Source organism: Macrotis lagotis, chromosome 6 (assembly GCF_037893015.1).
Source record: "Macrotis lagotis isolate mMagLag1 chromosome 6, bilby.v1.9.chrom.fasta, whole genome shotgun sequence".
Lineage (NCBI taxonomy): Eukaryota > Metazoa > Chordata > Mammalia > Peramelemorphia > Peramelidae > Macrotis > Macrotis lagotis.
Genome location: NC_133663.1, coordinates 79,506,392 through 79,520,040, shown reverse-complemented (window position 1 = coordinate 79,520,040; position 13,649 = coordinate 79,506,392). Strand labels below are relative to the sequence as shown.

The window sequence follows — 13,649 nt, the reverse complement described above, 5'->3', positions numbered from 1 at the left end:
ATGTATACATTTGATCAAGACCTGTGATTTAACCAATATGAAAAATTTACCAATGGTGTAGATCAGCAACAAATTTGTAGTTTGTAGGCTTATGGAGTTGCCTACAGCACCAAGAAATTGAATAGCTTGTGTAGGCAGGACTTGGATCCAGGTCTTCCTGACTCATTGAGGAGGTGGCACCTGAATTAATCTTTGAAAGAAGATAAGGATTCCAAAAATCAAAAATAGGCAGGAAATAGACTACAGTAATTAGGAGGAGGCTGAGCAGGTAAACAGGGGTTGGAGACAGAATGTCAAGTTTGGGGAACATCTACTAGCTTTTGGAAGAGTACAAAGGAGTAATATGAAATGTTGCAGAAAAGATGTTTTGAGTCATATTATAGACGATTCCAAGTCTTAGACTGAAGAGTTTATATTTTATCCTAGAGGAAATGTGGAGTTGCTGATGAATTTTAAGCAAAGGAAGGATGTAGTCAGACTACAATTTAGGCAATCTCTTAGTGTCTATTTGGAGAATGGTTTGGAAGATAGAAACAACAACTGTGAGGTTATTACAACATTGAAAGTAAGAGGTAAAGAGTGACTGAATTAAAGTGGTAACTAAGTAAAAGAGACAGAGGTTGTTGGCAGTTGAATAGATATGGGACTGAGAGAGAGGAAAGAATCTTTAAAAACTATTATATTGTGAACTTTAGTGAAGAAATTATGGATGTCTCAACTGGAAAAAGTTTTCAGAGGATAGGCAGTTTTATTAAAGAAGATTATTAATTTTCAATGTTGAGTTTGAAGGGTCAATGAGGCATCTACATAGAAATTCTAGTGGCAATTGACTATGTGGAAGTATCTAGAAATTATAGATATATGTGTGTAATTCATGTATAATGTGGACATGCACATATACATGCATGCACATGAACATATTGCATGCATAAATATCTTTAGAAGCTATTTCTGTAGAAATAATGATTGAACACTCAGTAACCTGGTGATCATGTATTGTGTTCCTGGATGCCAGAAAAGAAATACCAAAAAAAAAAAGACAATTTGTGTGTGTGTGTGTGTGTGTGTGTGTATGTGTATGTCTATATGTGTGTTTTACAGGAATGTGCAACATTAAGATAGCTAAGTACATGAAAAAAGATATACAAATGGAATGGAAACTAATCTCAGAGGAAAATGCACTTGTAGGTGGAAGAACCAGGAAAGGAGTCTTTTTTTTTAGTTTTCCAAGGTAATGGGATTAAGTGACTTGCCCAAAGTCACACAGCTAGGTAATTATTAAGTGTCTGAGGTCGGATTTGAACTCAGGTACTCCAACTCCAGGACCGGTGCTCTATCCACTGTGCCACCTAGTTGCCCCAAGGAGTCTTACAAAGGTATAACTTGGACAAAGTCTTGAGGAAAGTCAGTGAGAGGGCATGCCACCATGGAGGAAGGTCAACACAAAGGACTAATCATATAGGAGCTAAAGTACCGTATCTGACAGTTGCAATTAGATTAAGATAGATGGATCATAGAGTAAGTGGAGGGGAGTAAAATGTAAGAAGAGTGGAAATCTAGGAAGAGGTCATATTATGAATAGTTTTGAATATCAAATGGAAAAGTTTGTATCTCATGCTATAGATAATAGAGAGCCACCAGAGCTCACTGATTGTGGGTGTAGTGAGTGACATGGCAAGACCAAAGCCTGACTCCTGAAGGATAGATTGGCATAAGAAGAGACTTGAAGCAAAGGAGACCAGTTAGACAGAAGGCTACCTAAAAATAAAGAATAAAGGGATGGTCTGGTGGGTATAGGATATATAGAGATCACTCTTTGCCAGCAAGAGGTGAATGACAGTCTAGCAAAAGGAACAAAGAAAGATAATTCTGATTGATAAGAGAAATTCTGGGAAAGAGAGGTGTCAAGGGACTCTCAGGATAGGGAGAATATCTGGGAGAACAAAGTATTTCTCAGGGATATGAACAGCTACAGATAATCAAGGAGAAGCACAGAGAAGAAGCAATTCATCATTTATCAATTAAAGCATCTTCTTTTGACATAGCAGTTTGAGTAGTGGTTAGATTTGCAAGACAGATTGCAAAGTTCTTAGGAAATGAATCTTCCTTACTCCAGGCTTGACCCTCTATTCCCTGTATCATCTAGCTGCCCCAGAGATCCCTACCAATTCTTCATAGAAGCTTGAGGTAGGAGTGATGGTAGAGTCAGGTGAAAATTATTTTTTTAAGAATGAGGATAAAAGAAACCTCATCACATCAAGAACAGAATACAATAAACAGAGAGATTGAAGCAGAGAAGAATCAGTTGTTAAAGATGAGAGCTCATAAAATGATGGGAGGTGATAAGATCAAAGTAAAAATGTAAATGGATAGACCTTGGCAAGGATCAGGGAAAGTATTACTCTTTCTCAGAATCTAGAGCAAATATGGGAGATTACAGGTGGAGGTACAGAGAAATTTTGAGGTGTAGAGCAGAAGACCTACAAGAGGTCTGAAGAGACAACCTCAATTTTCTCCCAAATTTAGGAGTTGAATTCATTTCTTGAGAGATAGAGTGGTGATGGACTTGAAGAAGAAATACATTAGAGCATCAGTCATCGATAATAAAAGTACTTCCATGAAAAAATAAGATCCCAATTGAAATTAAAGAACATGATTTTATAATCAATTTGGTTGCCTGACTTCTTCCAGTAGCATTTATCAGATTGGAAGTAAGAGTAAATAAAGGATATAATAGAAATTATTTCCAATTGAGATTGACTTAGCATGAGCAAAATAACAGTGCATGCTTGAACTATTAACTCCAGCATCAAGACTATGTAGAAAGAGGGTTAGCCAGGTGGAGTTACAGAAAGAGCTCTAGCCCTGGAGTTAAAAGATTTTGGGGTGGTACTGAGATATAAGGAATAGCCATCTACTCTGGATGACTGAGGTACTGTCAGGAGTGTGCTGGAAATTAGTACAGACTTGAAAGAGCAGATCACCATTTTTCAGTGTGAACATTTACACCTCAAAAACTGGAAAATGTTAGAAATCAGGGCTTGATTCATTCTTTTGTTGCTTGGATTTAAGAAAATGATAGAGAGAATTTTGACAAAGCAGATTAAACTTAATTATTTTACATATTTTGAGATCTAGTTGTTACATTTACCAGCACATATCTGGGTAGAGTATGGATATATCACTTCTCATAGTTCATGGAAGCTAATTTGATTGATAAATAAGGTGTCTTAAAAGTACATTTACATGAATGTCTGACACTTTATGAGAGCAGAGGGTTAGGTTAGAAAGGAAAACTGTCGCCTAATGAAACTGATGAGCAAGAGAGAGAACATCTTGAGGGTTAGTAAATGGCAGAGATAAAAGGCTATTGCCAAGGGTGACATTAGAAAGGCAAAAATAGAGTGGACTTCGGGAAGCAAGGCTGCTGCATGGTGAAAACTGAAGAGACTATCCATCCCTCTTAATTATAACAATAAGCACTTCAAACACTGTGATGTTCCATTTAATTGAACAAGCATTTTAATAAATATCTACTATGTGAAGGGTATTGTATAGCAGATGCTGAAGAAAAAACTGTTCTACAAAATGTATGCTCTTTTCCTTAAGGACTTTATAGATGAGTAGATATGAATAGAGAGATACTATATCATAAATAATAATGGTTTCAAAGGCATGTAAAACAAGGTGTCTGAGAAAGGGGAAAGCTTATTATCAAATGAAGAATCAGGGAAAGTTTCCTGAAAGAGTTACCATTTGGTTTGGGTGTTAAAAAAAGATAGGTAAAGGGGCGGATATGTGGTGCAGTGGATAGAGCACCAGCCCTGGAGTCAGGAGAACCTGAGTTCAAATTCAGCCTCAGACACTTAATAATTACCTAGCTGGCCTTGAACAAACCACTTAATCCCATTGCCTTGCAAAAAATCCTAAAAAGAAAGGTAGGAAATTAATAGGCAAAACAAAAGAAGGAAGGAGATATACCCAAGCACACCGGCATTTATTCATTTATCTATTTATTTATTTTATATTTTGGTTATGTGTCTTACCAGACTTCCATCTCTAATCAAATGTAGCTTTTTGAATTTGAGGATTTAGGGGTATTTTAAGATTTTATTGATGCCCCCTTAATATACATTTATAGATAGATATATAGATAGATTAGATAGAGACAGAGATAGACATAGAGATAGACATAGAGATAGAGATAGAGATAGAGATGATAGAGATAGAGATAGAGACAGAGACAGAGACAGAGACAGAGACAGGGACAAAGATAGAGACAGAGATAGAGATATAGATGATAGAGAAAGAGATAGAGACAGAGATAAACTACCACCAAAACTTCCCTTATAATAAAGAGAAATAGTAAAGCAAAAACAATAAGTCATAGTAACTTTATTGGTGTATATGCATCATTCCACACCTCTGCCTATTCTCTATCAAGAAAATGAAGGTGCATTTTTTCATCTCTAATACTAAGACTGGTTATCCAAATAATAAAAGTCCGCTGATTTTTCTTCGTGTTTTCATTTTCATTTTTTATAATCATTCTGCCTATTGTTCTAACTTAATCAGTTTCAGTTCATACAAATGTGTCCATGTTTCTCTGAATTCTTCATAGCTGTCATTTCTTAGACTGCAGAGGTATTCCATTATATTTATGTGCCAATTTTTTTCTTATATCTATTCCACAGTTATCTACTTTTTTTACTAGTAGTAATGATTATTTATTGACTGTTTAAAAATAAGGAATGGTGGATAGTTTAAAGAAAATGACCTATTTAGTTGCTAGAAGTTCTTTTATTGCTTTATTTGGCATTGTTAATAGCCCAGGCCTACAATATGCTGAATTTTTACAGTGGTTTATTTTTCCCCATTTCACCCATGTTTGTTACTTAAAAATTCAAAAAGTCAGCATTTAATTTGAATTTGTCAGTGAATGCAGGAAAGAACTCAAGCAGTTGTGTCTTCAGTCCCTTGCATGAATCATAGAGTATTGCTTCCTATTAAATAAGGCTTCACACTCACCCACTCACACTCTCACATTCACTGGTTCAGTTGCCCACTCAGGAACACCCACCTACACATATAGGGTAACCCTCTTTACAGAGCATATGTGCTAAAATGTCCAAAAGAAAGGGAGGTAGGTATTTGTAAAATACCCACATTCATCTATGTCAGAAGAAAGGATTCATGTTCTTCTTTCCAAATTCTAGAAATAAGGTTTACATGCAAGGTATCTGCTTTCTCACCACAGTTCTCATTTTTCAACCTTGAACTCTGTTCCTAACTCTCTATGGAAATTATATATTCCAAAGGCACTGAAAACCTTCTCATCAGCAAATAAAGGGCTCTTTTCTTTAGTATTCATCCTTCTTATCTTCTTTTTTAGCATAACCCAGAGAAACATTACTAGTGAATACTTCTCTAGGCTTTGTCCAAGAAAAAAAACTGAAAATCTCTTTGGTAACACTGTTTAACTATGGTAAAATCACTCAGTCTCTCTGAATTTCAGTTTCTTTCTAAATGGAACTAAAAATTATTTTAATGCCTATGTCACAAAAACATTGCAAGATAGAAGATAATATATTTGCTTTGCAAATTTATAACATGGTTGCAAATTATATGTTTGTTTTGTAAATCCCACTGTGATATAAAAATTACATCCATTATTACTGATTATAGTTGTATGAGCTGATACGAAGTAAGAGTTAGTAGAATAATAAACAGATTGACTACAAAAATGAAAATAAATCACCAAGAAAAGTCAATAGAACATTATTAATTAGATGACCTGTCTTAGTATCAAAGATAAAAAAAGTACACTTTTATTTTTTTGATAGAGAATAAGCAGGCAAAGGTATGGAATAATGTATTTGTATGCCATCATACAAAATCTCCATACCTTATTGTTTTTACATTTGTTTTATTGTTTCTCTCTATTATAAAGGAGGATTCAAAAACAAGGTATATATATATATATATGTGTGTGTGTGTGTGTGTATGTGTGTTTGTGTGTGTGTGTGTATATATATATATATATGGCATTAATAAAATTTTATTATAGATCATTTTTCTTTTTCTTGACACCATCTTATTGTTTAGATACCACATTTCATGGAATTTGTTGGACATTCATTTGATTATTCCTCATTCTCCTTCCTCCCATAAATATGAATATCTCCTAAGATTCTTGCCTCCTAGTTCTTCTTTCTCTCTATGTCTGCTTTAACAGTCTCATCTATTTCCATATCTCTTATTTTCACCTAACCTCTCCTGAGAGTTTTTCCAATATTATCAATAGCCAATTATAAATTTATTGATCTGGATGTTCTGTTTCCAAATCAAATTCATGTGTTGAAGACCAAATTCAGCTTCCTATCTCCCACCCCTCTCTCTTTCTGGTAAATGGTACCACCTTACTCACATCACTCAGTCTTAGAGTTTCATATTTTGACTCTTAATGTTACTATAATCCAGCACAAAAGAAAAGATTTTCCTTAGGGTCAGAGAACCTGTCTTTAAATACCATATTTCTACTTGTTTGACCTCAGGCAAGTCACTTGACCTATCTAGGCTTTAGTTTACTCATCTATATATAGAAGAGTTGAACCAGATGACTTCCTAGGTCTCTTCCATTTCTAGATTCTGTGAGAAGTAATTGAATATATTTATGGTTTTAAATACATTTTATATGCTATTGTCATTCTAAACATATGATAATATAATTCAGATAAGCTATATAGAATTAATGACTTTTAAGATCATTTAGCACCATATGAAATGGTTGTTTTCTTGATTTAAAAACTTGGATTATAACCTAGTAGAATAAAAGGACCAAAGTAAAAGTTTACCTAGCAAGTTTATGAAGTAATCTTGTCTAGAGAGGATATAATAAGATGGAAGGACAGAAAGATAAGGATGATGCCAAGGTTCTGCACATTAGTAGCTGAGATAATAATTGTTCTAATCAATTTTGTTAGGAAAAATGATGATTTGGGGAACAAAAAACAAAAATGTGGTTTTGCAAATGATATGTTTGACATAACAGTAGGACCCTCAGACAAGATGATGAAAGTCAATTTTTTTTGCTTCGTTAATCTTCCCCTACCTTTCACCTTCTAAGACTTAAAATATCTAAGACAGCATTGACATAGATAGATATGGAGCTTGGAAGAAAGACAATTGGTATCTATTTGCCAACGACCAGGAGAAGCCAAGGTCACAGATGCACTCTTGCAGGGATAGAGGCTTATTAAAGTGCCAGAGACAGAGAAGTTGAAGTTGAAGAACTACAATAGAGTTGTAGAAGTGAAAAAGTGAGATTTAATAAAATACAATGCCCCATGTAGCTAAAATATTGAGGAGGCATGAGACCATTCAGTAATCAAAAGACTATAGGTTAATCTTGATTTTTTTTCATTAGATAGTGCTGACAAACAAGATTGTGGTGTAGTTATATGGGGCAAGCCAAATCTAATTTATTGATAATAGAGGATTACCTGTTTTATGTTTCAAGAATTTGTGATTTCTTTGGTGCCATATTTATGTGGATGGGTTTTAAAGAGTTTCCTCTAGTTGAGTAAAGTTAAGTGACTTGATTGACTCCAAAGCTTATAAATGTCACAGGCCATGACTTGAGCACAGATTTTCTTTTCTCTGACCTCAGCATTCTATTGGACTCTCTCTGAACCAACATTTGACTTCAAGACTAGTTGAAAGACTAGATTCAAAAAAGAACTTATCTAGTGTTTTGCCACAAGACTGTGCCCTCAATCTACTAAACATTTTTGTCACTGCCTGAAGTGAAATTATAGATGGCATGTTTCTTAAAACATCAGCTGACATGAACCTAGAAAAACTAGCTAATATGTTGGATGACAGAATTAGGTTCCAAAAAGATTTTGACAGGATGAAATGATGGGCTGAATCTAGTCAGATGAAATATAATAGTAATAAATGTAAAGGACTGCATTTAGGTTTGAAAATTCAACTGTTTAAGCCCATAATTGAGCAGGGGAACAATTATTAGGGGAATAAATTCATTATAAAGCAACAATATGAAATGACATCCAAAAAGTTAACTCAATCTCAGGTTGCTATGTCTGAATGAAATTTTCAGTTCTAGACAATATATTTTAGGTTGGATATTAACAAGTTTAGATGCAACTAGAGGGGAGCAACCAAGATGGTGAATATGACCCCTTGAAACAAGGAATGTGCTAGAGCCACCTCACATGGGTTTGTATTGTTAAATTTTTAGTGTCATTCATTCTGTAAATTAACATTTTCTATTGCCTTGGACTCTGGAAAATTCTGGGAATATAAATAAAAATGCAAAGATATCCCTTGCCATCCAGGAGCTTACATATTAATAAGAAAAGACAACACAAAAAAATAACTAAAAAAGTGGATGTGAAAGGAGGAAGTATATGCAAGGACAAGTCCTTTCAGAGATGTCAGCAATTTAGGATGGAGAAAGATGAAGACATCATTGATTTGGATCTCTTTCTTAAAGGACTTGAGAGTAATCAACTAATCAAAAGATGGTGTCTCTGGGGCAGAGAATTATGTTAAATAGTACAGTTGTAGAATGAACTTCTAGGGTAAAGTTGTTTCTATGTCATGGCAGATAAATTCCTGTGGAGATGAACTGGCAATTCAGTGATGAGAGGAATGAAGATCTCTCAGCTTGAGCTTCTTTAAATTGGAGGTTCTGAAAGGAATTAGTCAATAAGAAAATGAGTATATAGGAATGAAGAATACTTTCTATGTTTGTTGAGAGAAGAGGATCTCACATGACTACTTTCAGTTATTTAAAGGTTGCGAAATGAACGTGTTCTGTTTAACAAAAATCAACCATGGATGAGTGATTGAATTGTACACATCAATCTTGCCTAAATATGCCCTAAAAGAGTTATCACTGAGCAGTCAAATTGAGTCAATAAGTATCTATTAATTGCTATTAATTGTTCACTGTTTGCCAGGTACTGTGATAAGCACTGGGAATATAAAGAAAGGCAAAATAATCCTACCCTTTAAGGAGATGACAATCTCTGGAGGCAGGGCATATGATGAGAGGCAACCTCGTATGGAAAAAGAGTAGTGAAGTTGTAATTCAGAGGACTTGAGTTCAAAGCCCAAGTTGGCTTCCTATTTCCTTGTGACATTGGACAAAATAGATGACCTTTTCTGAGCCTCAGTCTCCTCACTGGATAAAGGATTCCATTTGATAAGTTTAGATCCTCTAAATCCAAATCCAGTGGTATTTCTACTATAAATTTTCTAGGGTAGAAGTAGAATTGAAAGTCATGAGTAAAAGGTTCAGGGCTAAAGGGATAACTGACTATAGATGGTAATGTGCCCTCCTTCATTTGACTCTGTATCCCAGGTCATTTCCTACATTCTCAATCTACTTGTTTTTAAAAAGACTCTATCAATCTATTTTTGAGGGTTAGGAAACTGCATTGTCCTTTATGTGTCTCTCTGTCTTTATCTTTAAACTCTTTAAGGTCAGAGATTGCATCCTACCATATATGCTCATTGTTTATTTCTAATGGTGAATGTTTTTGTTGGATTAATTAGCATGACCTTTCCAAACCAATAGAATGTTTCACTGAGACAGCTGGTGTCTAAAGAGGAAAGAATTTCCCTCTAAAATCACATGTGTAGCTTTTTCTTCCATCATCCTCAGAAGATTTAGTACAATTAGATCCAGTTTAAAATATGGATGAACAGAATGAGATCAAATGAGGTTGTACTGTTATATTTCTAAGTCCTGAGCCAGGAGTTACCACTGAATTTCTTTGGAAAAAGACTTTTTTTTGAAACTGTTCCCATTCTTTCATCCTTTAGTTTGCTGGGGGAAGGGAGGACCTTTGGAGTATTCAGTATCCATTGAAAGAGTAAATGCTCATTTGTATCATATCCTTGCATACAGAAATGGATCCTAAATGTAAGAGATAGTCTTGCCCCAAAATCTGGATTCAAGAAAGTAATCCTTAGTGACAAAAATAAGTCAACAAAACTTGAGATACCTAGAACTATAAAACTCATGCTTTGCCAGACATTTTTTGCTAAGATTAGTGAAGTTATACATGTTTGGAGAAGCTTTTTTACTAGATCTGAAATTCCCTTTTAAACATAACAATGATTCCAATCTAAAGAATATAAATGATTGAACCCATATGTGAAAGAGACTGATGATATTGAGTGTTTAGGAAAAAATTAAAGTAGTACAGATCAACCTCTGGGTAAATTAATCTCACAAGTATCTTACTTGAGAAGAGGCTTGGGGAAGACAATCAAATGTGTAAAACTTGAATATCTGATTGGTTGGAGTTGAAAAAAAAACTTTTACAGATATTGTAAGACCAGGTGGTTATGTAAGGGAATGAGATAAACAATCATTTTTCTGACTAAATCTAGTGTCAATACCTTGGCATCATTTCTGAATCACCAAAGGCAGGCTCATATTGTAAACACCAAAGAAGAATCTTTGGAGACCCAGCTATAAATCTTATTCTAGAATTTCCTGTTAGCAAAAAATGGATGATGTCAGGAGTAGTCGAAAGTATATAGAATAATATGATTTGGTTCAGATTCAACAAGATCTTTTCCCCAAAGGTCAGTCATGCCTATCAGAATAGAAACAAGAGAGTTTATGGGAATAAGATTTGGTTAATTAATTAATCTGACTTTTGCTGATCTTAATGGATTTCTGAACAAATACTAGATATAAGTTAGTCTATAGGATGAATATACTGCTGCTTATATAAATAAAAAGCAATATCCAAAACAGACAGAATATTTCTAAAACTGACTTAGCACATAAATAGGATGAGAGAAAAAGAGTAAGGGCATAACAGTAGTTGAATATGATGAATAGAACACTGAACCAAGGAATAAGAAGATCTGGGTCCTCATGATTTATGAGGTCACTTCTAGCTCTAAAGTTCTATAATTTGCTGGTCATCAAAGGGTTCGACTACCAGAATGATTTAATGTATTATGTCATTAATTTGAAAGGAGAGGAGTGAAGATAAAATTTAGAGATTAAAAAAAGTGAGGAGTGAAGGTTGTTTAGAGGAGAGATCTAATTCCTTTCAATGTATTCCAATGCACAGTAGGGATAGAAGGGCAGAGAGACCCCAAAAAGGACCCATCCCTACTTCAAGACAGAAGAAAAAATCGATGCATAAAAATCATTCCTTTTTTTTATGTCTCCAAATTTCTTCTTTTGTTCTCAAATCACTTTGAGGATCTGAGTATTCCAAGTTTCCTCTATCCTCATCCCCAATCCTTATTTTTTCTTTCTACTTTTCATTGCTGGTTACCATAGTGATTTTACCATAAATAGTTCTCTCAGCAATTTCCCCGTCCTTTTTTTTTTTTACAACCCAACTCCTTTGATACACATTGGATTAATATTGTTAGTTAATGCAATATTATATGTATAGTTTAGAGATGTATTTTATTTACCAAATTTCTTGTCTATTTCCTTTCATAGAATAATAGGGAATTTCTTCTCATTTAATCTCCTTGAAGGGCAATTTGAAATGGGAATATGCAACTGTTAAGTTGCTAGCATAGTGGGGAAACTGATTATGCCAGATATTCTTCTCCCCCTTTGGAACATTGGGAATGCAAGAGTCCCTGAATAACAAAAGCAATCATCTCCTCTTTGCTTTAATGGGAAATTGAATAAATGGGGAAATATGTGAAAGTGATTACCACTATATCATGATTCAGCCTTAGTCCCCAGTCTTCTTTTATCTGCTGTTTTCCACACCAAAAAAAAAGGGGGGGAAATATTCCTCCTCATAAATAGTAAAAAGCCACAAAAAGCTAGATTTTTTTAATTAAAAAAAACAGGCAGGTATCTCTCCATTCTATTTATATTCAGTCAATTAGCTTTGAGGTATAATTAAGAAAATGTCCATAATTCATTTTGGTTGAGTTCTTGAAAACTTAATAGCCAAAATACTAAACAGAAAAAAAATCAAAATCTTGATTTTTAATGCAGATAAAATCTAAAGTCCCTAGAAACTTCCTTTTAATTAGACCCAGTATTTGAAATCTAAGTGAGTATTAAGGTTCTTTGCTGGCTATGTATACTGTAAGTGTGTGTGTTTGTGTGTTTGTGTGTGTGTGTGTGTGTGTGTGTGTGTGTGTGTGTGTGTGTGTGTGTGTGTATCTAGCACAAAGGCAACCAGATGAGGACATTCATAGGATTATAGGACTGACTCCTGGGGACACACTTGGTTGGATGCAATTAAAATGCCTGTCAGGCACTTGATACCAGAAGCCCCTTGACAAACTGCTAAATCTGCCAGCAGCGCAGCATCCTATTGTGAGTGAATGATGGCGGAGCTGGGTGGCTTGTCATCATTCTCGAAAATTCTGTGGCTACCGAGCTCTCTCTCCCTCTCCCACTCGCCTTATTTTCCTTTTCGCCACTGCAGGGACTTTTTCTAATTTGCAGTTTTCATTTTCCCGACACACATAGACACAAGCTGGCGGCTTGCAGACTGCGTCTGTCTAGAAGTAGATGGCAAACCAATGGATAATAACACTCGAGAAGAATGATTTTGCAGCAGTCCTTGAAGAATAGGATTTGGGGGTCTTGCTGCATATGCGCCGGTAATGATTTTCTTTCAAAGGATTCACTTTGTCTGATTTAGGAAAATTCTCTAAGAAACAAGGATTGAGCCTTATGGAAATGAAGTACTGCATTACAGCAATACCGATGAACTCAAGGCATAGCTTTATTTTATTACCGGGAAGAATACATTTGCTTCTTTGTAAGCTGATTAATCTATTATTTCAAAAAATTATCTTTCTGCATATATATTTTTCTCTTTTTTATTTTATTTTTATAGATTCTTCAGCTTGGTATCATTAACGCAGAAAACATTGATTGGAAACTACTCATTCAGAAAATCAAAAGGTACCACATGTTATTTTTTTATGTATTTAAGGATGGGGGAAGCAAGGATCCATTCTTTCAGTCCTCTGCATGTTTTCATTTGAATCATTTTCTGTTTTCTTAGTTTTTTCATTTGGATGCTAAATGTGAGGATATTCTACATTGACTGATCTCATATCATCTTTATATGTTATCCAGAGCTGTTTGATTATTGAATGAATGTAAAATCAACTGAGTCATTTGAATATCTGGCATATTTTTGATCAGTTGATTAGTTTTGAAGGTTTGAGAAAGCATGGAGAAAACTGTGTCCTGTTTCCTTGTTGAAAATAATAAGCATAGTTGCCTCTAAAAGAAGGGGGGGGGAAATCTAATCCCATATGAATTTTAATAGGTTAAATTCAATGATTTGCCTTTTCCAGGTAGAATGAATGATAGAGAGTGAATCTGAAAGAACAGGGATGACTCAGTATGGGATTTGGAAATAAAACCTTGTTAACCTTTTCACTACCACATTTATTATTATTATTATTATTATTATTATTATTATTATTATTATTATTATTATTATTATTATTGTAAGGCATCTTTGTTCAAGGATCTGCTACTGTGTGTGTGTGTGTGTGTGTGTGTGTGTGTGTGTGTGTGTGTGTAAGGAATGTGATTCGTTCTTATTTCATATGCTCTTTGCAGCATGAGAAACCAGCCTTACAGGACTGTC

At 34.6% G+C, this 13,649-nt stretch overlaps 1 protein-coding gene across 12 annotated transcripts in view; it reads left to right on the top strand.

Moving 5' to 3' along the window:
• Nucleotides 1-13,649, top strand: part of MAP2 (microtubule associated protein 2) — a 344,929-nt gene that overhangs the window by 157,520 nt on the left and 173,760 nt on the right. For all 12 annotated transcript variants that reach the window (XM_074191477.1, XM_074191482.1, XM_074191481.1 and 9 more), the window contains one exon: nucleotides 12,882-12,949. The gene's annotated coding sequence lies outside the window, so the exon portion shown is untranslated. The remainder of the gene's footprint in view (nucleotides 1-12,881; nucleotides 12,950-13,649) is intronic.